This window comes from Triturus cristatus, chromosome 4_2 (assembly GCF_964204655.1).
Source record: "Triturus cristatus chromosome 4_2, aTriCri1.1, whole genome shotgun sequence".
Lineage (NCBI taxonomy): Eukaryota > Metazoa > Chordata > Amphibia > Caudata > Salamandridae > Triturus > Triturus cristatus.
Window position 1 is genome coordinate 295,714,339 of NC_140586.1, and position 16,316 is coordinate 295,730,654.

Genomic DNA, 16,316 nt, shown 5'->3' on the forward strand with positions numbered 1-16,316 from the left:
ATGCTATGTCTGTATTGCGTGCAGGGGTAGCCCAGGATGACCATGGAGTGGTGTTATCGTGTCTGGTAGGTGGTCGTGTTATTTGACATGTTGTATGTGGTTTGGTCATGTGTGCATTCTCACAGTTGTGCGTTGTGTGTTGGTGGCTTTGGGGTGTGTGATGTGTTGATTTTGCACTTACCAACGAGCAGTCCAGTTCCATATGTGCCATCCTGGAAGCGCTGGTTGATGATGGACTGTCGGAAGATGTAGGAATTGTGCACACTGCCGGGGTAGTTTGCAACGACATTGGTGAAAAGTCCCCGGTGGTCCACTATTGCCTGCACATTGATGGAATGCGTGCACTTTCTGTTGCGATAGTGGTGTGCGTTTCCGCAGGGGGCACAAGTGGGACATGTGTGCAGTCAATTGCCCCTAACACGGCCGGGAATTCGGGCTATGGCGTAGAAGCCTTGCTTTGTCTCCAGCTGTTCCTGCGCAGTGTTGGGGAAATGAAGGTACTGGGGTATGAAGCTGAGGATGGCATCCAGGACAGGTGTGATGAACTTTGAAAGGGCTGGCTGTGAGACCCCTCCGACTCTGGCAGTTGTTGGTTTGAGGGTACCAGAGGCCAACCGGTGCAACCCAGCCAGCAGCTTTGTCTGCGGAGGGATGTTGGTTCTCCGCTGTGTTGGGACCATCAGCCTATGGGCGATGTGGGTCATGATGCGGAGGATGGTTGTCCTTTTGAGCCTGTAGTGGGCAATGACTTCCTCAGGCGTTAGGTCTGTGAGAGTGGTGCGTTTTCAGTAGATCCGCTGTCTTACTCTGCGCTGCCTCTGTGGTGGTCTGGGGGGGCGGGTCCGGGTCCTGGGGGTGGTGGCGGTCCTGGGGGTGGTGGCGGTGGGTGTTGGGGCCCTGTTGGGGCTCGGAGCTGCATGATGAGTAGTTCCATGGCGTTGTTTGTTCTTTGGGTGTGGCTGTGTGTGGGGCTCCGTTGCCTAATTCAGGTAGTCATCCGTCTTTACACCTGCTTGAGGCAGGTGTTAAATACCTGCAACTACCGCGGCTTATCGCGTGTTTTTGACTCGCATCGTGAATCTGGCATTTTGTTGTGAAAGTGGTGTTGTGGTTTTTTCATGTGTTTTTGCACGGGAATGCCTACTCTGCATCTCATTAGGGTTAGTTGGTGGTGTCCACCGTGGAGATAGATTTTGGGGCAGTTATCGCTGGAATACTTGCGATGTCTGCAGTTTGCACCAGCTTGTGAATGGGGTGTTAGATTTATCTCCACTTTTGATGCGTTAAGGTGGAAATAATTCGGAGATAAATCCTTGTGAATATGCCCCTTCGTTTAATAACTTTATTGTAAGTAGATATATGTAAATATATTTTAATTATTATATATGTGTGTTTAACTTTTTAAATTAAGTTTATTTGTTATATTTGTTAAGTTTTACTTTTTAAAAATAATTTTACTATTTAATATATGTACTATTTATTATTTTATATTATATATATTTAACAATCGATATTTTATACAACTATATTAATGACATCAATATTTTTGTAGTTATTATTATAAGTAGAGGATGTCTATATTTTTTACATTGATATTTTGGTCACAATGATTTTGTATGGGGATATTTTGAGTGTCGATATTTTGTCAGTGTACCGGGTCAGTAGGCCTGTCTATTCACCCGTATCTCTCAACAAAAATGCTTGGGGAGTGGAAGATTTAGGCCATAAAAAATGCAGTACGTCAAAATGGTGATGATAACTGCTGTATGTAGAGACGTTCGGCATATTCACATTTTGGTTCCAGTGCTTTTTATTTTACTTTACTTATAAATGACTCACGGGTGAATGTGAAAAGCAGTGTTTCCATCTTTGCCTCTTGAAGTCCCAGTGGAGTGTTAATACAAAGCAGGGCTGGTACATTTAATTTTTGAAGTAAGGCAGCAGGTCTTGTGCACCACCACCAGATGAAACCAAATTAGAAGACAAACCATGACAATGGCAAGGGAGCACTCCAAAGACAAAATGTTATTTTGCCTCGCGTCTTGAACATCCCTGCACTTCTCCTGAAACGACCCACAGTAACGCTACAGCAGAATCTGCACAACACGGCAGAGAACAGTATCAGAGGAAATGTACTTGACTCTCTAACAGTGCACTAATCGAAATGGCTGGCACGAACTGAAGGTGAGCATGCTTCACTGCGCAAGGTAAGGAAGCATCTGCGTGTGCTTACAGACAACAAGCCATACACCAGTGCACAGCGCCATTCTCCTTTTTAACAGGAACAAAAAAATGGAGGGCCTGATTACGAGTTTGGCGCAGCGGAGCCGGCGCAACGTTGCCTCCGATGCCCCAAACCTATGCAAGACCGCCCAATGACCACCGACCGCATTACGAGTTGGAAATGCACAGCTCGTAATACGGTCGGCGGTTCTTTGCTATTCTCATGGCTGTGTCTGGAAAACAGGCACGCAATGGGAACAGCAAAAAAAGTTCCAGTAGGGCATCCACGTCCATGCCGTGCTGGAACTTTGTGGGGGTACAGACAGGGGGGCACATGTTGTCCTGAACTCGCAATATGCTGAGCGGGACTGCGCCAGTTCCTGCTCAGCATATTGCGTAGTTGCGCTCCTGTGCCACCGCCAGGGAACGACTGTTCCGTGACGCGACCAACGGTCCACCGCCTCATCGACTTAAGTCGTAATGCAGCGGACAGTGGGCCACCACTGCTGCGCACCGCGAGTCTGGCGTTCGGAAGACCGCCAGACTCGTAATCAGGCCCTAAGACTCGCGAGCTAATTTCATAACTCTGAAAAGTCCTGGCCAAGCACCTATCAAAATAGTGTGGCGAATGTTTCCACTGGTTACACTAAAGTAAGCAGCCCACGTGTCTAGGTATAAAACACACATTGATTTATTATTTTTTGAAATATTTTTAATGAACTGATAAGGTTTAACGGTGATCAAACTAATTCATCAAAAAAGTGACCAATAATGACTCGAAGGAAGATGTGAGAGGGAACTCATTCAGCCCCTGGACCGTGAAGAGGGCTCTGAGCCACCATTAAGCGTGCCCTGAAGCTTTAAACACTGCCCTAATAAATTTTTTTCTCCATAAAATAGTGAGGTCATCTGTAAGATTGTTTAATAGGTTGAGTGCCTGCTGCAGTCCTCATGCGAGACCCAGCCAGGTCGCCTCAGTGTTTCTTCTCTCTGTAGACATAAATACCACACAACTGGGTAATAGGATCGCCTATGAAAGTGATGATTCAGTGTGTGGTATGCAGTTTGTAAATGCGTATATGGGATTAAAGTAAACATGTTTATGCACGATGTATGTTCGGTGGATATGTTAATATCTCAAGAACGAATTCAAAAACCCTGCGGCTATGAGAACGTGTGCTCTTAAAAACGTAATTATGCTTTTTAAACTGAGTGGTTACATAAGAAGACCCACCTTTCCTTAATTAGCAACACATTGGCTGTAATTTGGTGAAGAGGGCTTCTTAGATTTAATGAAATGCTCCTGCCCTCTGACCCTGCCTCCAACAGGCCTGTGCAGGCCTCTTGGCTGTCAGACTCACAGCAGCTGCCTGCACACAGAATATTTACATTTCTATATTTCTATAAGAGAAGGGATGATGTATGGCCTGCCAAGAGTATATTTCACTCCAGGGCTGAGCAACATCAAACCAAAGCAAACACCAAGCAACACTTCATTGTGGCATTAAACCAAAGTTAAAACTCATACAGATATCATGGCGAAAACAAAATACAGAGATATCTTACTGCCACAGCAGAAAAAGTAAGAAAAGCACAGACTTCTTACAGTGACCTCAGAAGAAACAGGAAATACAGACATCCTTTTGTTAAATTAGAACAATCAGGCCTTAAAGGAAATATAGGATCATCTATCTGTGACATCTGGATAGAAAGCTACATCTCATTGTAACATATCAGGAGGCAGAGAATATACAGACATTTCATTCTGACACCAGACGATATAGAAAATGTTGACACATCGTATGATGACATCTGGCCATAACGAAAATACTGAGATTTCTCTTTGTGAGATCAGACTATACAGAAAATGTAGAAATATATTGTTCTGAGATTAAAAAGAAGGATGATAGGTTCTCCCCAAGTTTCTCTATATCTTCATTAATGTCCCGCTCATGTTGACGCAGGCATTCTTTAATAAGCGTAGATCGTTGATGATCTCCCTGGTGTGGGTGGGAGGGCCGGCTAGGGTTGCTTGGGGGATGCTGACACTTCCTCAGAGCCAGGGAGGCTTGGGGTTACCAGAATTCCCTTTATATGCGTTTTGCGCACAGGCGCAGTTTCTGCACTTTTGGGTACATCCGATCCCATTTCAACCACATGTAGCAGTTGAATGTGATCGAGTGGCACCTACCCCATTAGAGGTGGCACTGTACCAGACATGCCAACGACATCGCCACACAATCGACACTACAAAAACACTGAGGTGGGCCTGGGATAATCTCAGACATAGAGCAAATACACCTATGTTATATGTCCCGTCGATACCTTTGGCCAAGTATCCACAAATGCCCCCGCTGGATGATCAAGGTGCAGTTACACGAGCTAAGATGTTGGGCATTGCTAGATTTTCCAATTTATACCGCGAGGAGGGCTTTCTTGGACCTCCGACACCGACTAACACACCACCACCTTCGTTTTCCGACATTTTGCTTTACTATCGTATACGAGCAACATGTCGAAAGCTACACAATTCATTTCCAGAACCACCGCCCACACTTAAGGCACTCGAAAAGATTCTGATCACTCCTTCAGCGACAAAACTCATAACTCGTCTGTATACCTCCATGCAAGTGCATCACCCAGTGATAGTCCCGAAACACCGGGAACAATGGAACACTGACTTACATCCGCAGGTCACGGAGGAAGAATGGCATTTTTGCTGTGCGCAGTTGGAGCACTTGGCTCCCAACTATAAACTCCGACTAATCCATTTTAAATTCCTCCACCAATATAATAGAACACCTATCCAACTGTGCCGCATGGGAATTAGACCAAATGCAGAATGTTGGAGATTTCATTCAGATCAGGCTACCTTTTTAGGTCAAGGGACCGTCCGGTCTGCCGAAGGCAGAACCGGAAGTCCGGAGATCTTATGATGCTTAGAGTGGCTATTTAGCCCGCCTCTCTTTTTGCCTCTCCTCCATTGGCTGGCTTCCTAAACGGAGGCCAGCCATTGGAGGAGAGAGCCGTCCCTCCAAATAGGCTCCGTCTTTTTCAGATTCGGGGGCGTGTTCCGTGCTCTTCTTTCCACTTTTTAGCCACGCCCTTTTTTAGGCGTGTTTTTCTCTCCTCCAGCCAATGGTAAGAGGAGAGAAAAGAAAAACACGCCCCCGAATCTGAAACCGCCGCTGCGTTTCTCCGAGGCATTTCTGCTTGACCTCGGAGAAAGGCAGTGGTGTGCTCGTCCTCTCGTCCTCTCCCCCTTCTCTCTTATGTGCTACAAAAAAATGTGAACAAAGCAAATGTGAAGCAACTGTGTTGTGAAAATCAACATAATGTGGTTTGTAACGTGCCGGTAACAAACTGTAAATAAAATGTGTTTATAAAAGACACCGGAAGGACAGGATCCGTCGTGTCTGCTTTAAACCCCACGTGAAGGGAGGGTGGAGGCGAGGCGACAGTGGAGTCAGTGTCACGGCCACGTGCCCCGTGGCCGTGACAGCTACGTCAAGACTGCCCCGGCCAATCACAGCTCCCGATTAAGTGTCACAGTGAATGAGAGGCGCGTGCAAGTGTGAAAGAGCGAGATTCAGTAAGTAACTGAAGGTTTCAGTCACTCAGTTAGAACTTCAATGAGTGAGTGAATCCGCGGATAAGCGCATCAGTGAATGGGTGGATGAATTAACCAGTGAAAAGTAAACCGGTAAATAGACCGCTGAGTGTGCAGTGCTCACCACGAACTGACACGACTCTAGGCACTGAGCGAATGCAGCGTTTCACCACTAAATGCATTGCTCAGCGGCTTTAGTCACTGGCGTCATTTCACTCTTTACACGTGTTTTCTTGAGCGCGATGCGGGCCACCAGGGCTCCTTGGTATTTTGGTGGTCGCTGCACAAGAAGGCACGTATAGAAATATGGAACACTGAGCCACGGCAGAGGGGTCTACAGAGCGACTTCCCGTCCTGCACTGTGAATTCCTCTTCTAACAATGCATTCTGGGAGTTGTAGTCCTGCTTCAATCCTATTGCATGTTGCTCACCTGATAGCCAGATTTGTAACTGAAACCCCCGGACCCTGCCAGCATGGATTGAGGGGATAATCTCACTCGAACCTCAGAGTTTTTTATCAGCTGTGGGGGCAGGGGGCCAGGGCCCCCTCCGAGAGACGAAGTGCTGCCGCGCCGAATTTATGACGTTTATTTTGATCTCTTGATCTATTTTTGATCTAATGTCCTTTTCGGATTCGGGGGCGTGTTTTTGTCGAAGTTTTCTCTGGGCGTGTTTTTTCGAGAGAGAGAAAGAAAACACGCCCCCGAATCCGAAAACGCCGCTGCCTTCAGCTGCTAAGCCCCACGGTGTCGCCCATCTGAAAGTAAGTTGCTGGTCGCACGAAATTGATGGCGTTTGCGGTGGAAGAAATCCTCTGAGCTTGGAAATGAACACATTAACCACAACCAGCCTCTGGGGTGGGGGAGGGGGCTTTAACTCTTAGATGTACGGTTCTTGGGCTTGAACAGATGGCATCGGTCCTGCTCGTAAGGGGCCGTTGATCTGTCTACCTCTGCTGTCCACTCTTTCATTTGTGAAGGTAGACTGCGGGATTAATAAAGGAACACCCCCCCCCCCCCCTCCCCCCAGACGGGAGTGTGAGTCTGGCTGGCCTTGGTGTTCTCGTGTCACAAGTGGTCTCCAGTGTAATGTGAGAGGGCGCACCGTGTCCTGGTGTGAGCTGCCCTGTGCCCTGACTGTACCCGCCGTCCTCCCTGTGCCCTCGGGGCCTGAGCTCGCTCGGATCTGAACGCCTCCTTATCTGATGCCGCCACGCCATCACTTGCACAAGATCGCAGTGTGCGACGGGAGCTTGCTCTTTGAATATTAATAAGTCTGTGATCAGTCTCTGGGCACCCTTGGTGCCCCTCCGCTGTTCATCCCTTTGAACCCTCGCACAAGCAAGCCTTGGCTCACCACAGTGCAGTGGTACCCAGGCACTAGCACTGTGTGGGCCTTGAGGCACCCTGAGGGTGAAGCCTGTTCTGCCTGCTGTTCCAGCCCCTTAATCACAGGCCGCGCTGGGACAGTTCATTAAAGCTTCCCGGGTCGGATCTGCCGAGGGTCAGGCATGGCGCCTTCTTTGAGGGTTACCGTACTCTCCCTCACAAGGGCAGGGACGGCCTGCTGACACTAGCAGGAGGGTGGAGGTCTGCCAGCTGCTGGTGAACCTCTCCCTCACTGGAGCAGTGACTGCTTGCTGACAAAAGCAGGGGGTGAGGGGGGGGGGGGGGGGGGTGCTGTCATCTCCTGGTGACCCTCACACGGGGAGTCCTGGCTGCTCTCTCACGTGACGTGCCTACTGTTCATCACAGATAAATGTGTGCGCTACCCCCCAACAGGGATTGCTACCCTCACACCAGGGGTGCCTGCTGTCCATCACAGGTGGGTGGGTGCGCTACCCCTCACAGGGGGAATGCTACCCTCTCTCCAGGGGTGCCTGCTGTCCATCACAAGTGAATGTGTGAGCTACCCCTCACAAGGAAAGTGTTTGCTGCCCTCTCACGAGGGGTGCCTGCTGTCCATCGCAGGTGAATGTGTGCGCTCCCCTCCCAAAGGAAGTGCTACCCTCTCATGAAAGGTGCCTGCTGTCCATCCCAGGTGGCTGTGTGCACTACTCCTCACACAGTGCTACCCTCTCACAAGGGGTGCCTGCTGTCCATCCTAGGTGGACGTGAATGCTGCCCCTCACATGAAGGGTGCCACCCTCTCACCAGGGGTGCCTGCTGTCCATCACAGGTGGACGTGTGTGCTATCCCTCACACAGGGAGTTTCACCGTCTCACCTAGCGTGCCTGCTGTACGTCACAGGTGGATGTGGTGCTATCCCTCACACAGGGAGTTCCACCCTCTCACCAGGGGTGTCTGCTGTCCATCACAGGTGGATGTGTGTGCTACCACTCACACGGAGAGTGCTACCCTCTTACGGGGGGTGCCTTCTGTCCATCACAGGTGGACGTGTCTGCTGCCCCTCTCACAAGAGGTGCCTGCGGTCCATCACTGGTGGGTGTGTCTGCTGCCCATTACAGGGGGTGGAGGGCTGACATCTGCTGGTGACACCGTCAAGAGGTGTATGTGTGCTCGCGTTAACTCTCACAAGGGGAGTGTTTACTACCCTCTCTCGAAGTGTGCTTGGGCCGTTAATTTCCCTTCACATGACGAGGGGCTGCTGCCCTTCTCAGGGGAGGTGGTGCCTACTTCCAGGGAAACTGTCAGAACAACGCGGGCAGAGGCATTTTCACGCTTGCCTTAACCACAGTGCGCGGTCTAGCTGCCCAAATGTGCAGGAGCAGGGAGGATCGGGAGAGGACGCAATTAGGTAAGGGGGGGTTGGGGCAGGGTTTTGGGGGTGGGCGTCGTTTTTAACTGCTGGGTGTAGTTTTTAGGGCTGGCGGGGTTGGGGTTGTTTTCAGGGTGGGGGTCGAAAGTTTTTAGGGCTGGGGGTGGGGTAGTTTTTTAGGTCTCGGCTCGAAGGCTGCGCTTGCGCAGTCTCGCTCCGAGATTTAATGTTTAGGAGTGGGGCTTTAACCCGCCCCTTTTTTTTACCTCTTCTCCATTGGCTGGCCTCTTAAATGCTGGTCAGCCATTGGAGAAGAGGTTTGTCTCTCCAAACAAGCCCCGTCCTTTTCGGATTCAGGGGCGTGTTTTTTTGATTCTTTCTCTCCTCTGGAATGTAAACATTCCAGCCAATGGCAAGAGGAGAGAAAGAAAACACGCCCCCGAATCCGAAAAAGCCGCTGCTTTCAGCTGCTGAGCCCCACGGTGTCGCCCATCTGAAAGTAAGTTGGTTCATACTTGGGTGGGGGTAGACCCTTTTGCGACGTACCACTTTTGAAGATTTACTCTATTTAGACAGCCATGCTTACTATCGAGCTTGAGACGGTATGAATAAACTAATAGAGTGTAGTGCCCTCTTTAAACACATTGGCTTCATGGCGCTTGGGCCCTGGTCGCACGAAATTGATAGCGTTTGTGGTCTTAAGGCTTGAAGCCAAATACCATTGCGGCTCCTAACACTGCATGTGAATAATCTTCCAGCCGTGACATGGTCTGCCCGAGTGCTCCTAGCTCCCACACTCGTGCACTGCCTCTCTACGTGCCCATGCTCCTCACAGCCGCTCTCCAAGCCTCCTCACACTGCACACCCCCCACGCTGTCTCACTGTCTGTCCCCTATGCCTCGACTTCACACCACTTCACGCTGTCAGTTCTGAACCTCCGATCCCAACCTGCCCCCACCCAGCGCCCCACGCAGCAGTTATCACCCTCTCCGCGCCACAGCAACCAAATCTCTTCTATCCAATCCACAAGCCCTGAATCTGTACACGTCAGCAGGTGCCCGGAGGAATCCTGGGAAGCAACACCATAGAGAGGCTGCATCCTTTCTTCTCCAGGTGCGCCATTGTTGAGGAATAATTAGAATGAAGGGCAGGCTGGTATGTCTTTAGAAATGCAGAAAACCACATAATGTAAATAGGTCAGTGGGCTACTGCGTGTGTGTGTGTGGGTTGCTCTGTGAGTGGCTCTGTGGGGGGCTCTGTGTGTGTGGGTGGCTTTGTGTGTGGCTCTGTGTGTGTGTGGGTGGCTTTGTGTGTGTCTCTGTGGGTGCAAATGCAATAGGTCTCGCATTTGAGAGTGATTAAGCTATTGACATTGTAAATAACAATGCCGTTTCTTTAACCCCTTCAGTGCCACGCCCTTTCCCCCTCCTGTGCCGGGCGTTGCACTAGTGGGTGGGGTTCATGACGAGATAGTCTCGTCATGGGCACAGCGCAACCGTGCTCCATGACGAGACTATCTCGTCATGGGCACTGAAGAGGTTAAATGTTTTTTAAAAAAACATAAACAAAAATAATGTCAGGAGCAATGCCAATAGCTCTAACTTTTACAATGCCGAGACCATTGCATTGTAAATGCTTGTTACATATGGCTTGGAGCTGTCCACAGATACAAGCATATTGGTCAGATGTATTCACAACTATTAGTGACATACTCATGATACAAGTTCAACCCACGGCATTACTTGGGCTGCTAGGGTATGTTAAGGAGGCCCCTGTGGGTGTGCGTAAATTACTTGCCATGTTGTTGCTGTTAGCTAAACGCAGGATAGCCATGACATGGGGTAGATCGCAGCCCCTGCTGTTGAAGGACTGGGTAACTGATGTAACATTCTGCCAGGAGCGGCTTACTGCTTTCTGGGAGATAATGCCAGTTGCCTCCAGGCCAAAAGACATCTGGGGGCCCCTTGTGAATTGGTTGCAATCAAGGAATACTGATACTCCAGGCCTTGGAGAGGAGTCGGCAAACAGTCCATAAGCCCTGTACCTGACTATGATTGTTTTTGAAGTGCTTGCATTGTTAATAACTGCCATGCTAGTCCATTCTTTCAGTTATATGAATATCCAAGGTGTAATGTGACAGCTGTAATCACGGGGCGATGACTGTGCCATTCTAGCTGTTGTAATACTTATTTATATTGTGCCTATGTCTATTATGTATTTTGCAATGTGTGCCTTTTGAATTGCTAATAAAATTATATATATACTTTTTTTTAAAGAATGAGGATAGAGATATGTCGTGGCATTAGAATATGTGGACAGTATAGAATATTTAGAGACATTTTATTGTGACGCGAGACGAGATGGAAACTATAGATGTATCTGTTTATGACATCAAACCAAAGAGTCAAGCCATTGCATTGTCATTTCGCTAAATTTTTTCAATATGCTCCTGTGACCTTAGGCCACTTTGAAAATACCTAGACATCTTGTTGTTCCATCAAGGTTGCAGGCAACAAGGAGCGTTATTTATGAGGCCTTGCGACACTTTTACGTCGCGTCACTTTTTGTGACGCACCGGCAGCGTAAAAAATGCACCACGTTGCGCCCTATTTACAAAGTGACTATCTAAGCAGATGCATCACTTTGTAAAGTCCTGCGCTACATTATACCTGCGTCAGGTATAATGTATGCAGGGTGGGCGTTCCCCTGCAAAAATCCTCGTAGAAGTGGCGCAGTGAAATCTATCAGATTGTATTGCGCCACTTTTAGGACAGTACTGCATCAACATTTTACGCCTGCCTTTACAGCAGGCGTAAGAAACACGCAGGCCCTTTCACATGGGGCTTTCCCCATGTGAAAAGACACATTGCTGGAGTTGCGTCTGTTTTCAGAGACACCCCAGCAATGCGTCACTTTTGCGCCAACAGATACATCAGTAATACTGACGTATCTGTCATTCCTTGAGACATGATGCACCATACAGTAAATATGACGCATCCATCATGCTGCAAGTAGGGCTCACTGAGAAGTGACGCATCGCTGTTTTCACACAGAGATGCGTCACTTCTCATAAATAATGCCCAAGGTGTTTAGAGAGCTTCCAGTGGTCTCAATCAAACCACCAGGACATCCTCTTATGGGGCATCGACTCTGCCTTAATAACGATATTTCCTCTTAAGCCTACCATGGTTTTGTCAAATCCATGGATTTGCTCCATGCTTCCTGGAGCACCTTTGCAGGGCTGACACTTCTTAGCTTGGACCATCTCACTTTAGGTGTTACCTGGTGGCTTCTATTCCTATTGCTGGGCCTCAGAGGACGGTCACGTCTGGTCGTGGGGAGGGAATTGTGGGGTCCAGCAGGCGTGAACAGTGATTTGCGGCCTTGCCGGGACTGAGTGCTCTGTGAATGGCTGGGTGAGGAAAGGGTGTTTTTGCCTCCCTTCCTGGTCCAAGTGCATGGAGAAAGGGCACCATGGAGGATATTCGCAGAGGGTTAGGGGTAATCACGTCTCGTTTTTGTTTTTTGAGGCAACATAGAAATAGCAAAATGCCATTTCTGATTGTTTATGTGCAGAAAGGTGTCCCTTCCTGCGCATAAACAATCATTAAATAATGACGATTTGCTACTTGTATGTGTGCTGCATTCTGCAGCACACATGGAAGTAACAAATTGTCATTATTAATTGTTGGTGTCCCTTCCTGCACATAAGCAATAATTTCCTGCAATGCAGGCACCCTTGTACTAGGGTGCAAGGGTGTCTGCGTTGACACTATGTAGCTATTTTTAGTGCCAGCACTAGGGAAAACACAGGGATGCACCATATTGTTGTAAATACGGCGAATCCCTGTATTTTGTGAATAGCGGGAAGTGGCACTGTAACATTTGGTGCAGCTCTGCAATCCATCATTTCCTTGTAAATATGCCTCTTGAGGTCAAAGAACGATGATGGATTGAACCCAGATTTGTGACTGGGGTGAGTGTCTGCAAAGTTTCAGCACTCCGTCCATCATCTCCTTGTGCTTGCTTTTCAAGTGTGGTGCCATACAGGTTGTTGAGTCTCACAAACCTGATAAGTGTGCTATCGTTGGTCTGTGAAAGTGCTATTTTGTCAGGATCAGAGCTCATGTGGCCTTGGAGAGCCAGCTGCTGTGCTACCTGCAGAAGGCTCATGAGCAGAATAGTACCAAGCTAGTCCCCGATACCTGAAACTCCATGACAGCTATATTCACACCAGGAGCACGCACCGCCTTACCCCATTCTATTGCAAACATCTAACAAATGTACTGATAGAGAACATCTTGCAACCTGAGCACCCATAGATTACAGATTAATTCCCACCCCCCAGAATGGGAACCCATCATTAAACTTTGCCTGCAAGTCCTCAAATGTTTCACACAGCTTGCTGACAAAGGGGCATATTATCAAGGACAGCGTTAAAAATTATCGCCAGTTTAGCGGCAGAAAACTGCTGCTAAAGCGGCTATAATGGCCTTGATAATATGTCCTTGTGAATTCCCATAGAAGCCCAGGTTCACACCAGAACCTGGGCTTCTTTTGGAATTCTCTGTGGCATATTATCAAGCCCATTATCGTCGCTTTGGCGGCAGTTTTCTGACGCTAAACCGGCGATAATTTTTACGCCGTTCTTGATAATATGCCCCAATGTTTGCTATTTGTTCAGAAACCCGTTTGAAAGATGACACGACTTTTATAATAAAAACCCAATCCTGTCCCTCTCCAAAATTACAGGTAAAAAGAAGAATCCGACGAGCGGTTGGGGTGGTCCTGCCAGTTTTAACAGATTTTACTTGCATCAAAAATCTGTTCTATCTTAGTGTCTCTTCAAGTATGTGGCTATAAGGGGGCCGGACCCTGAACAGCTCGATTTTGTAGCAATCATGTGAAGACCACCAAAATACGACCCCCGATTTCTCAATGAAATTCTGTGAGTTGCGTTGCTCCTGCAAACAGTTCTAAAAATTACAACTGTAAAAGTCAACCTCAAATTGTGCGTACATAAACCACACAACAAGTGAGCAGATGACCTCATCAAAAAAAGTTGAAGTTTGCGCAAATTATCAGTGATCCAACACATAGCCCCTAACTTTCCTATATTATTTACCAAAATATTTTAATACTCATTCCTGCACAGTATCAGTTGTAACCAGCCGCTCCTAATGAGGGCCTTGAAGTGGACCATGCTTCCTCCACTGCTGAGCTCCTCCTTTACCACCCTCAATATAATGAGAATTGAAGTAATCCCAAAATTCTCCTCAAAAAGTGCCCTTTAAATTCACCAGGAAAATCAAGCTCTGCTGTATGCTTGTTGCAGTTATTGGCAACAAAGGCGCCAACATCATTAACCTAACTATCACAACCCTCTGAAAATGTTTAGTTCAAAGTTTGGTGCGTGCAGTTAGCATCGTTTTGAATGTATACAATTAGTACATTATGAGATTTCGAAAACAAGTGGACTTTTATCGTTATTCACAAATACTGGACCAGGAGGTACATCAGCCCCCACATTCACAAGAGGCAGCTCAAGCTCATTATGTAGAGCAACAGGAGCGAAGCGAGCACGCACCCCTGGTTAACCCTGCGATTGATCGAAAAAGTAGAGGAACACTCACCGTTTTCGCCATACCTAACAGATGCTTCGAAGTCCGAGTGAAGATGGAGCAAAAAAGCAACAAGGCCAGCCTCCAGGCCCAAAGATGCTAAAATGCACACAGTCAAAGGCACTTGACAAGTCCATCAATGCCAGCTGGAGAGAGCTACCGTTGGCGACCTTGTATTTAACTACTAGCTTGTGGAGATTCAAACATTGCTCTGTAGTGCCAAGGTCTTTTCTAAAGCCGTATTGGCCCGGAGAAATAATATTTCTCTCCGATGTCCAAGCCAGCAGGGTTTCCACCCAATACACCCAGTTGTTTTTGAGGCTCAGTCATGGAGAGAAATGGGCCAATAACACACCAGGTCACGTACATTCCCCTTCTTGAAGACTGGAACAATAACTGACTTGTGCCAAGTCTGTAGGATGCCTACCTTGCCTACAGAGTTAAAAACATTTGACAACAGTGGTGACCAGCTCCCCGGATTAACTTTGAACATGCCCATGGGCACAGAATCTGGCGCAGGGGCTTTATTTATAGGGCCATTTTGTATAGCCTTAAGGACTTCCTCAACAAGCTAAGGTGCAAGGGTAATGGTACGTCCAACAGCCTGTCCTCACTATAAGGGATGCTAGACAGGTATAGTTTACTAAAATGATCTGTTCACCTGTCACGGCCAATGTGGGTAGTGACTAGCTCGGGGATGCCTCCTGAAGCAGAAGCTGCTCTGCTTCCCAAAAGTCTTTTGTGTCCCTGGCCTCACAAGCTGCCACTAATATATACCACTTCTTCACCCTCAGTTCAGCATTCCTATTTAATAGGGCCAGATTGTAATTCTTCCTGGAAGTGCTAATAGCCCTCTGATCCCTTGGGACTTGTTTCAATACTGAGTGTAGCTTTTCGCTGGATGTTCGGCATACCTTGTCAAACCATGACTTTTTATTTCTAACCTTGTATGTATCGGCTTAGACAAGACGACCCTAATATTCACAGTTAGGTTGAATAAACTTGTCAATACATCTAGGGGCCCATCTTAGATGTACACTCTGCCACTCGATCATCACATTTATTAGAAAGCTGGGCGTTACACCCTTCATATCATCAGAGTGCCAGACGAGTCTGCGCCCTGCATCTTGGGTAGCCCAGGGCTGTTTACTCCCCCTGAAAATATCTGTCCCTTTTGTGATGGAAATATATAGGGCCAGGGGGTTATGGTCACTATGGAGAGTGGGGAAAAACCTCATATCCGCAATAAGGGCTTGCAAACTGCAAGAGGTAAAAGATATTGGGCCTGATTCATAAAGGTAAAGTGAGACGAGAGTCTATCTGTATGACTTTCGGTATTCACAAAGAGCATTTACTACCCGTAAATGCCCTTTGTGAATACCGAAAGTCGTAAAGCTCAACATTTGGGTGCCGATTCCGATCCGGGTAAAACATTTTGCGTACGACTCGTATCCGTATATTTTCACATACGAATCGTACAAGTACCGTACAAACTGCGAAGTACGATTCGTACGTGAAAAATACATACGAAATGCGTCGGGAAAATGGTCCGTGAGGGAGCCGTAACTTTTTACGTCCGAATAGCGTCAGGAAAAGTGTCCGATAGGAAGCCGGACATTTTTACGTGCAAATCGTAAAACACAAGTCCGAGCGCGCAAGTACGATCTGTACCGCCCGTCCGAATACACAACCGCATGTAAAAGGCCCCGTATGGAGCGAACGCTGTAGCACACATGTACACGGGTAAACTTGTGCCCGGATACGAGTCGTACAGCCCCCCCTCACCCCGCACATGTCAGTACCGTACCCCCATATGTCAGCACCGTACCCCCCCTCCGCACCGTACCCCAACACCGTAGCACAGCCCCCCACCTGTACGTGCCGCACCCCAGGCCCGTCTCCCAGCCCCACACCTGTACGCCCCGTACCCCATGACCGTACCCCAGCCCCCCACCTGTACGCGCCGCACCCCAGGACCGTCTCCCAGCCCCACACCTGTATGCCCCGTACCCCAGGACCGTAGCACAGCCCTGCACCTGTACGCGACGCACCCCAGGCTAGTACCCCAGCCCCCGTATGTACGCACCGTACCCCCAGCCCCTGTATGTACGCACCGTACCCCCAGCCCCCCGTATGTACGCACC

At 48.3% G+C, this 16,316-nt stretch overlaps 1 long non-coding RNA gene across 1 annotated transcript in view; it reads left to right on the forward strand.

Moving 5' to 3' along the window:
- The first annotated feature begins 6,535 nt into the window (after positions 1–6,535).
- Positions 6,536–16,316, forward strand: part of LOC146833735 (uncharacterized) — an 86,337-nt gene continuing 76,556 nt past the window's right edge. The window contains exon 1 of the long non-coding RNA XR_014960266.1: positions 6,536–6,596. This is a non-coding gene — a long non-coding RNA (uncharacterized LOC146833735). The remainder of the gene's footprint in view (positions 6,597–16,316) is intronic.